General features: G+C 37.1%; 1 pseudogene; it reads left to right on the plus strand.

Annotated features, from left to right (window-relative positions):
• The first annotated feature begins 13,318 nt into the window (after positions 1–13,318).
• On the plus strand, positions 13,319–15,032 carry LOC141576840 (60 kDa heat shock protein, mitochondrial pseudogene; annotated as a pseudogene).
• The last annotated feature ends 266 nt before the right edge of the window (positions 15,033–15,298 follow it).

Below are 15,298 nucleotides of genomic sequence, written 5' to 3' on the forward strand. Positions count from 1 at the left end.
TGTTTTCCTGAAGATAAAAGGTAGGGAGACGTGGATTTAAAAGGGACACAAGAAAACTCTTTGGAGTGACTACTATGCTTACATATTGATTTTGGCAATGGTTTCTTAGGTATATATGTATTTATGAAAATTCATCAAGCTGCACAGTTTAAATTGTGTAGTTTATTGTAAATCAATTATACCTCAATAAAGCTGTAAAATAAAATAGCCAAGTATGACAACTTCATGTGATTTAGCCTAATATCTTCTCCATTTCACAGAAAAATGACCAGAAAGACCAAAATATAAAATAATTTTCTAAAGCCACAAAGCTAGTAAGTTACAGGGACAGGACTGAAAACCACAGACTATGTCTCCAGAGCCTAAATACTTACACACAATTTAATAGTGCCTCTTAATGTGTGTGTGTTTTAAAGTTATATTTCCTTTACTATCCTTCTTTATTAGTTTTTTATATATTACTTGCTAGCATTCAAGATAAACATATTTATATTTAAATCAATAATTCAATTTTACTTTCTTTCTATTAATGGGGCTTTGAAAACCATATCACACCATTTTCATTCTACTGAAGGTACATGATGGCTCAAATAACTTTTTATGTATTTACTTAAGGGCATAAATCCCTAAGTAAGCTCATAAATCAACATATGTACCTATGCAACAAAATTTGATTGTTATTTACAGGTAATGTATGTGAGGGGAAATTGTCCTCCAGTTGGTAAGCACCTACTATCATGTACTCTTTCTCATAGATGTCGTTCACATCTAACAATAAGGGAGTTGCAGCCCCCCTCCCAAGTGCTTCACCGAGAGTTGGGGCCTATCCTTATCATAGTATTTATCCCACTTTGTTATAATTAGTGATGTATTAGACAATTCCTTTTACTGATTAGACAAAAGTTCCTTTTAGTACAATTAATTAATGTAAAAGATGCATATTTTAGAAAGAAAATTCTTGTAGATTAAGAGTTAACATTACTAAGTCAAGCCAATAATCTGCTCCAGCTGAATATAAGAACTATCAAAATCTGAATTTAACTTCAGAAGATGAAAAGATCAGGTTCAGTAGCATGATGGATCTGCAAACTGGAAAGATACTTGTCTAGTCTCAAGTTCAATAACAAAAAATTGAAAATGTTTTAAAGAACAATCTTGCATTGAGTTTACTAACCACACATCTATGCATTCTGCATATAGTGCTGCTAGACAATAGACCTTTAAAATTACATACAATTTTTAGGCAATAACTTGAAGGTTTCCACACATGTGCATAGTACAACTTTTACATACAAATGTAACTTGGAAAACATTGCACATCTTAATTTTTCTCTAATATAAAACAACTGCTTAGAGAAGTGATAAAAGTGTTATATTTCAGAATTCCTCATGGTAATATATACCCATATATCATAAGATTTACAAGTCTTACATGATAGCATCACATGGAAAGAGAATTAAAAATCTTGAAATTATCAGTTTTATTCAAAAACAAAAGTATTATTCCTTGAGACATGGGAATTTGATGTTATGATTAACAATCTGCAATCATTCTCACCATCTTATTTAACTACCCTTTCCTTTAAACCAACTTGTCTTATTTTCCCCTCACTTTGTCTTTTCTCTTGATTAATACCCAATCCCTATGGGGACACAACCCCAAAGTACTCTGCTTATAAAGCTTCCAAATTATCACATGTAATTTTAATTATGATTAACTACCATGGGTAAAACATTCATTACAAAGGGAATATAATAATCCAATTACACTTAAAAAACTCTTTTTGGCTTAGGTATTTACCTGTCACCCTGGATTTTATTTCTAAAGCCTAGTTACCTAGCAAAATACTCCTAAGTAATTTCAGCAATTTTCTGTGAACATGAGAGAACTAAGAAACTCCTAACACCAGCTCTCTAATCTGCTGCTTATTCTCTATCCCCAGCTGCCCTTTAATCATTTACAGTTAATATAATTACGTGTTTATTGTGAATGTATATGAAGAACTACAAATATAATAAATGTTACATTTGAAGGTGAAGGGGGAAAATCATCTCTTGGAAATTTTCAAAGTAATTATTTAAGAATTATTTTCACAGCTGTTAGACCCTTAAGTGTGATGTAGCTAGAAAATAAGCAGATTTGGGGGAGAGACTTATTGATGAGAACTCTTGGATATGAGCTCTCGCAGTCTGTGAGCACTGCTGAGAGGTGAAGTCTGCCCATCCCCAGAAGGGTGGTGAAATGATGTCCTGGGAGCCCTCTGTAGGGGAAGACAAAGAGAACTTGGCCCTGTCTCAGGCTAGCACAAGGTTAAGAGCACTGTGGCAGCCTGACAGAAACAGCTGCATGAGGCAGGCTTGCATTTCCAGTATTCATAAACATGAGGCTTATGTCAGGATTTCCTATAAACCAGATTCAGCCACACAGGAGAGAAAGAAACTGTGTGTGTATAGGTTGGAGTTTCCCATCACCCCTTCTTCAGGTTGGATTCACTTGCAAAACAACTCACAGAACTCAGAGAAACATTTTACTTACTGGATTACCAGTTTATTATAAAAGGATATAACGAGAAAGGACAAAAAAAATCACATGATTATCTCAATAGATGCAGAAAAAGCATTTGATAAAATTGAACACCCATTTATGATAAAAACTTTTACTGAAGTGGGTATAGAGGGAATATATTGTGACATAATAAAAGCTATTTATGACAAATCTACAGCCAGCATAGTACTCAATGGTGAAAAGCTGAAAGCTTCCCCCCTAAAATCTGGAACAAAACAAGGATGTCCACTCTCACCACTTCTATTCAATACAGTATTGGAAGTCCTAGACATAGCTATTAGACAAAGAGAAGAAATAAAAGGGATCCAAATTGGAAGAGAAGAGGTAAAACTGTCTATATGTAGATGATATACTATTATATATAGAAAACTCCAAAGAATTCACACAAAAACTACTAGAGATAATTCAGCAAGGTAGCAGTATACAAGATTAACATACAAAAATCAGTGATATTTCTTTACACTAACAATGAAATATCAGAAAAGGAATATAAAGAAACAATCCCTTTTAAGAATTGCATCCAAAAGGATAAAATACTTAGGAATAAATCTGACCAAGGAAGTGAAAGACCTATATGCAGAGAACTATAAGACACTGACTAAGGAAATGGAAAGATATTCCATGTTCTTGGATTAGAAGAATTAATATTGCTAAAATGGCCATAATACTGAAAGCAACCTATAGCAATCAATCCCTATAAAATCACCCAGGACATTTTTCACAGAACTAGAACAAATAATCCCAAATTTATATGGAATCACAAAAGACCCAGAACTGCCAAAGCATTACTGAAGAAAAAGAATGAAGCTGGAGGAATAACCCTCCCAGACTTCAGACAATACTTGAGCTACAGTAATCAAGCCACCATTGTATTGGTACAAAAACAGACATATGGATCAACAGAACAGAACAGAGAGCCCAGAAATAAACCCACAAACTTTTGGTCAATTAGTCTTTGACAAAGGAGGCAAGAACATAGAATGGAGTAAAGACAGTCTCTTCAGCAAATTGGGAAACTGCTGTTGGGATTAAAAAAATAAAAAACCAAATTTATCTACAAAACAGAAACAGACTCATAGACACAGAAAACAAACTACAGTCACCAGGGGGAAAGGGGTGGGGAGGGATAAACTGGGAGTTTGATTTGCAGATACTAACTAATATACATAAAATTGGTAAACAATAAGTTTATACTGTATAGCACAGGGTACTATATTCAATATTTTGTAGTAACTTTGGTTAAGAATATGAAAATGAATATATATTCCTATGTGACAGAAGTATTGTGCTGTACACCAAAAACTGACACAATATTCTAAACTGACTATACTTCAATAAAAATAATTAAAAAAAAAAAAGGTATAACTCAGGAACAGCCAGATGCAAGACATGCATAGGATAAGGTATGTGGGAAAGAGCACAGAGCTTCCATGATCTCTGGGAGCACCATTTTCCCAGCATCCCCACAAGGTCACCAATCCAGAAGCTCTCTGAACCCTAACATTTTGGGTTCTTATGGGGACATTATTACATAGGCATACTTGATTAAATCACTGACTCCTAGTGACTGGTTAAATCTGCAGCCCGTCTCTCCTCCTCAGAGCGCAGGGGGTGGACTGAAAGTTCCAACCCCTAATTATATGGTTGGCTCCCCTAGCAACCAGCCCCCTTCCTTAGGATGCCCCTTCGCATCCTTAGGTGCTTTCCAAAAGTCACCCCATTAACATAAACTCAGGAGTTGTTGAAAGGGATTTGTTATGAATATCAAGACACTTTTATTACTCTTATTAGGAAATTCTTATGGTTTTAAGGAGCTCTGTGCCACAAATAGAGATAAAGACCAAATACATATTTCTTATAAATCATATAATCACGATGTATAATCTATCAGATAATGGAGGAATTCTAGCAGAAAAGAACTGGGGTGACCCAGAATTCCTAAAGGCTGTGGTAAATTTTATCTACCTAGATCATAGAAATTATAGAACAAAAGGGCCTAAAAGGGACTCTTTAAATGGCCCAAGAAAGACTTCTTCCCAAAGTTAGATTTATGCCTCTGTCTCAGAGTGAGAAGCTAGCTTCCAGTGGGAAATCCTTTCCTATTCTCTTCAACTTCTTTCCCAAGTCTCCTGGAGAGAAACTGGCTAATGAGATAGAGACTGGGAGAAGGAGGGAGGAAGAGGAGAAGCACAATACAAAGAGACAAAAATCAACCCATTAGCCCTCATTCCGACAAAGGCTTCTATTGACAGCAAGCTTGAGCTAGTTGAGAGACCTGCCATTAAAACAAATTCAGAGTTTAGATTAATAATTTGTACTCAAAATTCCAACTTCTTAACTGAGATTATGTTTGTAATTTTTAGAAAAGCCACTGTTAGTCTGGGCACTTAAAAAAGCAGACACCAAGATTTTAAATATATGTGTATTTATTTATATATATAATTATTATGTATTGTTATATAAATTATTATTTATTCTTATTTAAAAAATTAAACTATTATTTTTATATATATATAGGCAATCTCCTATGAAGAAAAAGAGCTTGGAGCCAGAGGAGATCCTTCAGACTTGGAAGCAAGCCATATGCCTGTCTCCCTGAAGGAGACAGAGGAAAGCATCTCAGACCACAGACCTCTCTTAAGAAACTTTTCTCCAGGTTGACTGAGAATCTTTGAGTAAAAGTTGCCCATTAGAGGAGCCCTATATCTTGCATAAATTACCCTTTTTTAGTACACCTGCTGTGTGTAATCATTGACTATGAGTAGCCCGTGCGATTCAGTATTGGATCCAAAAGGATCCATCAGAAAATTAAGCTGCTTGCTACAATAAGATACCTGAATGACACATTCTTATGACATCAAAGTCATATACTTGCTTGAATTTTCACCCAGGGCACAGGAAATGACTCATTAAATAGATGTTAAAAAAAATCATAGGAGGTAAAACGATAACAGTATTTTTAGTATATCAAAAGACATGTAATTCAAATACCTGTGGTTTAGATAGGCCACCTATGGTCCTGATGGAGGGGCAGGAAAAGGATCGGTTGGGGCTTGCTGAGCTTCAGAGGCGGCTCAGAGAATGGCAGAATCAGGCCCAAGTCGCTGCACCCCGAACACTCCTCCCAAAAGAAACTCACTGGTTATCGAGAGAGATCAGAGGAATTCCTGGGGCGAGAAAACACCTACGTGCCCCCACCCCCACCCGACCCCCGGTGCCAGAATCTCCTCCTATCTTGCAAACACTAATCCTCCAAGACGACTGTTTCCCCTTATCCCCTCTACAATTCCACATTTAGACTCACAGCGCAGCAGCTCCTGGCCCGGACGCCCAGTCAGGTGCGAGGGAAGGGCTGCCGCACACAGGCCGCAGAGCGAGAGGCTGCACCAGAGGCTGGCGAAGAAGTGGACTGCGCATGTGCAGGTTGCAAATCTCGCGCCTTTTGGGAGCCGGAAGTGCCCGAGGCAGGAACAGAGGCTTCCAGAGGCTTCCAGAGGCCGCCGTCCCTAGTCAGCAGAGGTGCATGGCTGCGGCAACCCGGAGGTGCTCTGGGAAACATCCTCGGGGCCGAATGTCCGGGGCTGAACGTCAGTCCTAGCAGTTGTAAGGTAGGAGACCATCGCTGCCTGTTCCTTAAGTCTTTTCTCTCAAGAGCGGCTTCAGGGTAATAGTCTCGCTTTCTGGCCTAGCTCACGTACAGACACCCTGCTCTGTGGGAGCTGGCTCCTTCGCCTTTTATTTTTATTTTTTGGCTTTTAAAACTTTATTCAGTTAGAAACCTTTATTAGAGACACTGCTGTATTCCGGGGTAGGTGGTGGCCTTGACTTTCAGAGCGGCTCTGATCTTACCCCTTCCCCGGGCAAAACAAACCAGACATTTCACTCCCCAGCAAAGGGATGCGGGCTAAAAGTCAATACCAGACAATGGAGGGGGGCTTGGACCTCCGAGTACTCACCCCAGATGGAAAGATTGGGTCACTCCAATGCAAGATGAGAGTTTGGGGCTCTAGGTTCCCCTCGACTTGGAAGAGGAGTGGGGAAGTCTCAGGGATTCTTTGAGGGAGGGGGAAGCAAGCACCCATCTCTCCATCTGCATGTAGGAAAATGGGACAGAGGCCCAATCCTACCAGGAGGCTGGGCTGGGACAGGGGATAGGAGACAGCTGTCTGGCATGGGTTCTCTCAAGCCAAGGTGGGAATGAGGCCACTTTAGGAGGGTGGGAAGTTGGGGAGTTTTATTTTAAGGCTTCTGATTGTTTTCCAATTTGTGGAGTGAGCTTAGGATGGGGGCTGTGAGTGGCCTGCCCTCCCTCCCAGTATCATTCCTCGTCAAAGTTCTGATTCAGGAGGAAGTTGCAGCCAGTGTCTCTGGTTGGTTGGTTTTGTTTTATTTTTTGCTTTTTGTTTTTCCACAAGCAAAGTAGTTCTGGAACACCAGGTTCTCTGGGAAGCCCAGGGCTTTCAACTTGCCTATAACTTCTTTCTCCTACATTGTCACTTGGATGGAGTTCATCTTCCCGGCCTCCGCACTTATGGACCCATTTCATGCTCCACATCCCAGATATCCACCAGCTCCAGGGGGCTTATTTCAACATCTGGATGAATTTCTCCTATTGCTGACTAGTTTGCTGCAAAAGCTGAGGGTTCTCCTGGCTCATTAAATGAAGGGCTGTACATAGACTTTAACTAACTTTTGACATCCTACAGCAAAAATCAATTTCATATTGTAGAGGGGCAAGATTTTTTTTATTTACTTATCTACGTTGGCAGATACAGGATGATATTAGTGGGTAAAATTTTATCTACACATTATAAAAATATTCTGACTGAAATTTTATGTGCAACGGTTGGACCTAAGCACTGGGGAGGCAGCAATGAACAACAAGAAAAGGAAAACAAAAATTTCTGCCCTCCTATTATGCTTAAATTTGATTGGGAATAAAAAACAAAAATTAAAATTATGGAAAAAGTACTTTGATGTAATTAAATATATATGTACATATACTTTACATACATAAACACACACTTAAATACACATGTAAAATTTTGACACTTTGGGCTCTAGGAAACAAACTTTAATGTCATTAGATAGTTATTGGAAAAACACAAAACATTTACACAATGCTTAATTAGGAAAATAGATTTTACTATAGCATAGGGCAGATAAAACTATTTTAATTTTTTAATTGAACTATAATTGATCTGCAATACTGTGTTAGTTCCAGGTGCACCACATAGTGATTTGATATTTCTACACATTACTAAATGATCACTATGATAACTCCAGTTACCATTTGTCACTGTACAAATATATTAAAGTATTATTGACCATATTCCCCATGCTGTACCCTGCATCCCTGTGATTCATTTTTTTGTAACTGGAAGTTTGTACCTCTTAATCCCCCTCACCATTTTGCTCATCCTCTCATCCACCCTCACCTCTGGCAAACACCAGCTCTGTGAATATCTATGAGTGTTTCTGTTACATATGTTCCTCTGTTTTATTTTTCAGATTCCGCATATAAATGAAATCATATGGAATTTGTCTTTCTCTGTCTGAATTATTTCACTTAGTATAATACCCTCTAGGTCCTTCCATGTTGTCACAGTTGTCAAGATTTCATTCCTTTTTATGTCTCATATTTCATTGTAGATATATACCACATCTTCTTTATCCATTTATCTGTTGATGGGTAGTTGGATTGCTTTCACATCTTGCTTTTGTAAATAATGCTGCAACAAAATAGGGATGTATGTATCTTTTCTAACTAATGTTTTTGTTTTCTTCAAATACTCAAATGGAATGGTTGGATCATATGATAGTTGTATTTTTAATTTCTTAAGGCATCTGTTTTCCATAGTGACTGCACGTGTTTACATTCCCTTTTCTCTACAACCATGCCCAGGCTTCTTGTTCTCTTTTTGCTAATAGCGATTCTGACACGTCAGAGGTGGTAGCTCATTGTTGTTTAGGTTTGCATTTCCCTGCTGGTTGTGATGTTGAGCCTCTTTTTCACCTTCCTGTTGGTCACCTGTATGTCTTCTTTGGAAAAATGTCCTCTGTCCCTTTTTTAATTTTTTGGTTTTTTTTTTTTTTGATATTGTATGAGTTCTTTGGGTATTTTGGATATTTACTCCTTATCAGATGTGATGCATTATTTGCAGATATCTTGTCCCATTCAGCCAGCAGCCTTTTCATTTTGTTGATAGTATTTTCTGTATGCAGAAGATTTTTAGTTTGATGTATTCTCATTTTTGATTTTTGCTTTTGTTTCTCTTGCCTGAGGAAACAGATTTAAAAAAATGTTGCTAAGACCCCTGTCAAAGAGCTTACTACCTATGATTCTTCTAGAATATTTTTTTATGGTCTTAGGTCTTGCATTTAACTCTTCAATCCATTTTAAGTATATTTTTGTATGTATATGAGAAACTAGTCCAGTTTGATTCTTTTGTATGTAACTATCCAGTTTTCCCAACTCCATTTATTAAAGTCATCTCTTTTCCCTAGGGTATATCCTTGTCTCCTGTGTTGTAGATTAATTGACCGTATGCTTGTGGATTTATTTCTGGGCTCTCTGTTCTGTTCCCTTGATATGTGTCTGTTTGTATGCCAACACCATAGTGTTTTTTTGTTTGTTTGTTTGTTTGTTTAAATTGAATTACAGTCAGTTACAGTATGTCAGTTTCTGGTATACAGCACAATGTCGCATTCATGCATATGCATACATATATTAATTCTCGTGTTCCATGCTACTTTGATTATTGTGGCTTCATAGTATGGTTTGAATCAAGGAACATAATACCTCCAGCTTTGTTTCTCTTTCTCAAGAATTTTTTGGTTATTCAAGGTATTTTGTGTTTCCATACAAATTTTTTAATTATTTGTTCTAATTCTGTGAAAAATGCCATTGTATTTTGATAGGAATTTCATTGACTTTGTGTACTACCTTGGGTAGTATGGTCATTTTAACAACATTAATTTTTCCAATCTATGAACAGGGTACATCTTTCCATTTATTTATGTTATCTTTAATTTCTTTCATGAATGTTTTATAGTTTTCTGAATACAGGTGCATTATCTTCTTAGATTTATTGTTTTTGCTGCAATTGCAAAAGAGACTGTTTTCTTAATTTTGTTTTCTGATCATTTGTTACTAGTACAAAGAAATGCAACAGATTTTTATATATTAATTTTTTATCCTACAACTTTACTGAATTTATGTTTTAGTTCTAATAGCTTTTTGGCAGCATCTTTAGATTTTTTTATGTATAGTATCATGTCATTGGCAAATGGTAACAGTTTTACTTCTTCATTTTCATTTTGGAAGCCTTGTCTCCTTTTTTTTTCCCCAGTCTGATTGCTGTGACTAAAATGTCTAATACTGTGTTGAATAAAAGTAGTAATAGTGAGCATCCTCGTCCTGTTACTGATCTTAGAGGAAAAGCTTTCAGCTTTTCATCATTGAGTATGGTGTTAGCTGTGGGCTTGCCGTATTTGGCCTTTACTGTATTGAGGTGTAGTCCCTCTATAGCCACTTTGCTGAGTTTTTATCGTTAATGGATGTTGAATTTTGTCAAAAGTTTTTCTGTGTCTATTGAGATGATCATAATGTATTTATTCCTCAGTTTGTCTATGGGATGTATCACATTGACTGATTTGCAAATAGTGAGCCATCCTTGGGTCCCTGGGATGAATCCTACTTGGTCATGGTGTATGATCCTTTTATTGTACTGTTGAATTTGACTTCCTTAATTTTTTTGAGGATTTTGCATCTATATTAATCAGTGATATTGGTCTGTAATTTTCTTTTCTGTGTGTGGTGTGTTTGGTTTTGGGATTAGGGTGATGCTGGCCTTGTAAAATGAGTTTGCAAGTGTTTCTTCCTCTTCAGTTTTTTTGAAATGGTTTTAGGAGGCTATGTATTAACTCTCCTTTGTGTTTTTGGTAGAATTTACTATAAAGGTATCTGATCCTTTCAGTCCTGGGCTTTTGTTTGTTGGGAGATTTTTCTGTTTGTTTTTTTGTTTGTTATTACTGATTCAATTTCATTATTTGTAAATGGTCTGTTCATATTTCTTTCTGATTTCAGATGTGGGAGATTTTATGTTTCTAGGGACTTATTCATTTCTGCCAGGTTGTTCATTTTATTGACATATAATTGTAGTAATCTCATCTAATCCTTTGTATTTTATTTCTGATTTTATTTCTTTGGGCCCTCTCTCTTTTCATCATGATAAGTCTGCCAAATGTTTATCAATTTTGTTCATTTTTCAAAGAACCATCTCTTACTTTCATTGATCTTTACTACTGCCTGTTTAGTCTCTATTTCATTTACTTCTTTTCTGATTTTTATTATTTCTTTCCTTCTACTAACTTTAGGTTTTGATTATTCTTCATTTTCTAGTTCCTTCAGGTGTATAGTTAGGTTGTTGAAAATTTTTCTTGTTTCCGGAGGCAAGCTCATATGTCTATACACTTCCCTCTCGGAACTGCTTTTGTTGCATCCCACAGACTGTGGATCATTGCGTTTTTATTTTCATTTGTCTCCAAGCATTTTTTTTTCATTTCCTCTTTGATTTCTTCAGTGACCCATTGGTTGTTTAGTAGCATATTGTAGCATATTGTTTAGCCTCCACATGTTTGTGCTTTTTGCAGGTTTTTTTTTTTTTTCTTGTAGTTGATTTCTGGTCTCATACTCTTGTGATCTGAAAAGATACTTGATATGAATTCAGTCTGCTTAGGTGACTTCCACTACTCTGTCTTCTAGTTTGCTGATCTACTCTTCTGTATCATGTAGTCTGCTATTGATTTGTTACAGTGCATTTTTTTATTTCAGTTTTTGTAGTTTTCAGCTCTGTTTGGTTCTTTTTTATATTTTCTACCTCTTTGTTAAACTCAGTGTGTTCATCCATTTTTCTCCTGAGCTCACTGAGCAACTTTATAATCAATAACTTGAATTCCTTATCGGGTAGACTTCTTATCTCTACCTTCACTTAGCTCTTGTTCAGGAGTCTTACTGTGTTCCTTGTGAAAATGTTCTTCAGTCACCTCATTTGCCTGATACCTGTTTTTATTTCTACAGATTAGGTAGGTCAGTTATGTTTCTTGATCTTGGAGAAGTAGCCTTATGCAGGAGACATCCTGTGGGCCCCAGCATGCTCCCGTCTGGTCACAGGAGCTTTATGCTGAAGCGATGCTCCATATGTGGGCTGCATGAGCCCTTCTGTTACAGAGTTGACTGCTGTGAGTATGCTGGTAGCGGGAACTGTCCTTTCATCAAGTTGTCTGCAGCCTGCAGGTAGATGGGGCTGCATCATGGAGCACTGCTTGTTGGGTTCTGGGGTCCTGATGCCAGCCTGCTTGTGGGTAGGGACTAGGCCCACACATGAATGGCTGCTTTACCTAAAATGTCCTAGGACTGGAGCTGACTGGCTGGTTTGTTGGTAAGCCCCTACTGCTAACTCCATAGTGGCACTTGGCAGCATGAGTGTCCTCTTGGTAGAACAAGCTCCCCAAAATGGCTTCTACCAGCATCTGTGTCCCAGGGGTTCTCTTTTGCATCCTACTTCTCTGGGAGGCTCTCCAACATCAGCAGGTGGGTCTGACGCAGTGTCCTTTTAAATTACTTCTTCTGTGCTGGGTCTTGGAGCATGTGAGAATTTTCCTGAGCCCTTTAAGTCTGAAGTTTCTGTTTTCTACAGCCTTCTGTAGAAGCCTTTACACAAGCCCCAGTGGCCTTCAAAGCCAGATGTTCTGCTGGCTCATCTTCCCGGTTCAGATTCCTGCAGCAGGGAGCCTTGGACCCCATGCTTCTTGGGGAGAACCTCTGCAGTTGTGATTATCCTCCCATTTGTGGGTCTCCTACCCAGGGATGTGAATCTTGACTATAGCACTTCTCTGCCCTTCCTTCTTGTCTCATTGTGGTTCTTTATTTATAAATTTAGTTGTGGAAAATGTTTTCTGCTAGTTTTCAAGTCCTTCTCATCAACAGTCATTCTGCAAATAGTTGTCATATTGATGTGCCCATAGAAGGAAATGAGCTCTGGGTCTCCCTACTTTGCCATTTTGGCCATGCCCTCATTCCAAAGCCTTTTTAAATTAATACACTTCTTAACAGCATTTGTTTGAAAACATATCACATGTTTTTCTACCATGGGAAATAAAGTTTATTGAAGCAAAATTAATTGTTAATTGCAATATATTGTTTGATAAAAAATGCAAAGGCTCTCTTAAGGCTGTTGAACAAGGACATTGCTCAGTCACTCAAAAGCATTAGTCTGGGTTAAGGCCTGAGGAACTCTTTGATTAGTGAATTTAACAAATTTTATTTGAGTGAGTTTATGTCTTAAGTTTTGAATGTGCAGAAGGCTCTTTGCTCTATTTTTAAATTAAGTCAATTTCAACTCAGTTCTCAGAGAACTTAGAGTAGATAAAAAATTGACTGCTTGATAAGTCAGATATAATACCCAAAATATAACTTTCACATTTTATTTGTAGGCTTCAGGAGTTCTTAATTTGCAACTACAAATTTTGATTCTGTTTTACTCAATAGAAAATTGTGTTCAAATGTATCTGTTCTAAGAGCATGATAGTTTCTATAACATAAATGTGAGATGAATTTTACCCCTTTAGGCATTCCATTCAAGTGTGTTCAAATTTAAATTTGTTTACCTCAGGATTAAATGAATAACAAGCGAAAGGAATTTAGTTTTTCCTCACTCACCACAGATGCCCTGCTGCTGCCTGGCAGAAATGTTTCAATTACTGACAGTCCTTCCCCAGATAAAACCAATGTCCAAGGCACTGGCTTCTCATCACACTTAGGCTTATGCCAAATATGTAAACTTGGTTGCAGATTTCTATTCTTAATGCTTCACGCTGTACACCTTTTAGCTGATTTTGTAGCTGTTACTGTGGGCCAAAGGGAAATGCAGTGATTGTTGAACAGAGCTTGGGAAGTCCCAAAATAACAAGAGATGATGTGACCATTGCAAAATCCACTGATTTAAAAGATAAATACAAAAATATTAGCACTAAACTTGTTTAAGATGTTGCCAACAGCATAAATGAAGAGGATGGGAATGATATGCTACTGCTGCTGTGCTGGCAAGTTTTATTGCCAAAGAAGGCTTTTAGAAGATTAACCAAGATGCTAATCTAGTGAAAATCAGGAGATGTGTGATGGTATCTGGTGATGTTGTAATTGGTGAACTTGGGAGGTAGTCTAAACCTGTGGCAATCCTTGAAGAAATTGCTCACTTTGTTGGGAGTTTTGCAAATGGAGACAAATGCTACATCATATCTGATGCAATAAAAAAGGTTAGAAGAAAGAGTGTCATCACAGTAAAGAATGGAAAAACATTTAATGATGAATTAGAAATTACTGAGGGAATGAATTTTATTTAGGTTATATTTCTCTATACTGTATTGATACATCAAAATGTCAGAAATGTGAATTACAAGATGCCTATGCTTTGTTGAATGAAAGAAAATTTCTTCTTTTCAGTTTATTATAGCTGCTCTTAACTTGCCTATGCTCACTGTAAGCCCTTGATCATAATTGCTAAAGATGTTGATGGAGAATGTCTAGATACACTTGTTTTGAGTAGGCTAAAAGTTGGTCTTCAAGTTAAAGCAGTTAAAGCTCTTGGTTTTGGTGACCAAGAAGCATATTAAATAGAAAGAAGCATATTAAAATCTTAGCTATTATTCTGATATTGCCGTGTTTGAAAAAGAAGGATTGACTCTAAATCTTGAAGTTGTTAAGCCTCTAGACTTAGGAGAAGTTGGGGAGGTCATTGTGACCAAAGATGATGCCATGCTCTTGAAAGAAAAAGGTGACAAAGTTCAAACTGCAAAACATATTTAAGAGATCATTGAGCTATTATATATTACAACCAGTAAATGTGAAAAGATAAAGTGAAATTATCATCTGACAGAACTCAGGTGGAGTAATTTTGCTGAAAGTTGGTTGAGACAGATGGTGTTGAAGTGAATAAAAAGAGTTACAGGTGCTCTCAGTGTTACATGAGCTGCTGTTGAGGAACGCATTGTTCTGGAAGGTGTTTGTGCTCTGCTTCAGTGCATTCCAGCCTTGGACTCAATAACTCAAGCTAAAGCAGATCAAAAATTGATATGGAAATTATTAAAAGAACACTCAAAATTCCTGCAATGACCATTACTAAGAATTCAGATATTGAAGGATCAGTGATAGCTGAGAAAATTAGGCAAAGCTCCTCAGGAGTTGGTTACAGCAGTACACTTGTAGATTATGTGAATTTGATGATAAAGGAATCAAAGATCCAATGAAGGTTGTAAGAATTAATTTATTGGATGATGCTGGAGAGGCCTCCTGGTTAATTATAGCGGAAGATGTAGTCACAGGAAGTTCTAAAGAGAAGGACCCTCTAATGGGTAGAATGATGAAATGGGAGTTGGTATGGGAGGTAGCATGTTATATTTCTGAAATAGTGCTTAACCATTGTTACTGAGTTGTGAAGGAAGCTCAAGGCAGCGTTCCTCACCAATAACTTCAGAGAAGTCAGTTGAAGGAAATGAAGGAAGAAAAGGTGGCTTATTGTATAAGGAAATAACTATAACCATCAGTTACTAGTTTCAGTGGAAAACATATAATGGTTTACTGCTGCCACTGCCCATGCCTACAGATAATTTATCTTGTTTTTCGTATGTGAAAGACAAAAGAGTAAAAAGACATTTGTACATTCCCAGTAA

The sequence above is a fragment of the Camelus bactrianus genome, unplaced genomic scaffold (genome assembly GCF_048773025.1).
Source record: "Camelus bactrianus isolate YW-2024 breed Bactrian camel unplaced genomic scaffold, ASM4877302v1 HiC_scaffold_41, whole genome shotgun sequence".
NCBI lineage: Eukaryota > Metazoa > Chordata > Mammalia > Artiodactyla > Camelidae > Camelus > Camelus bactrianus.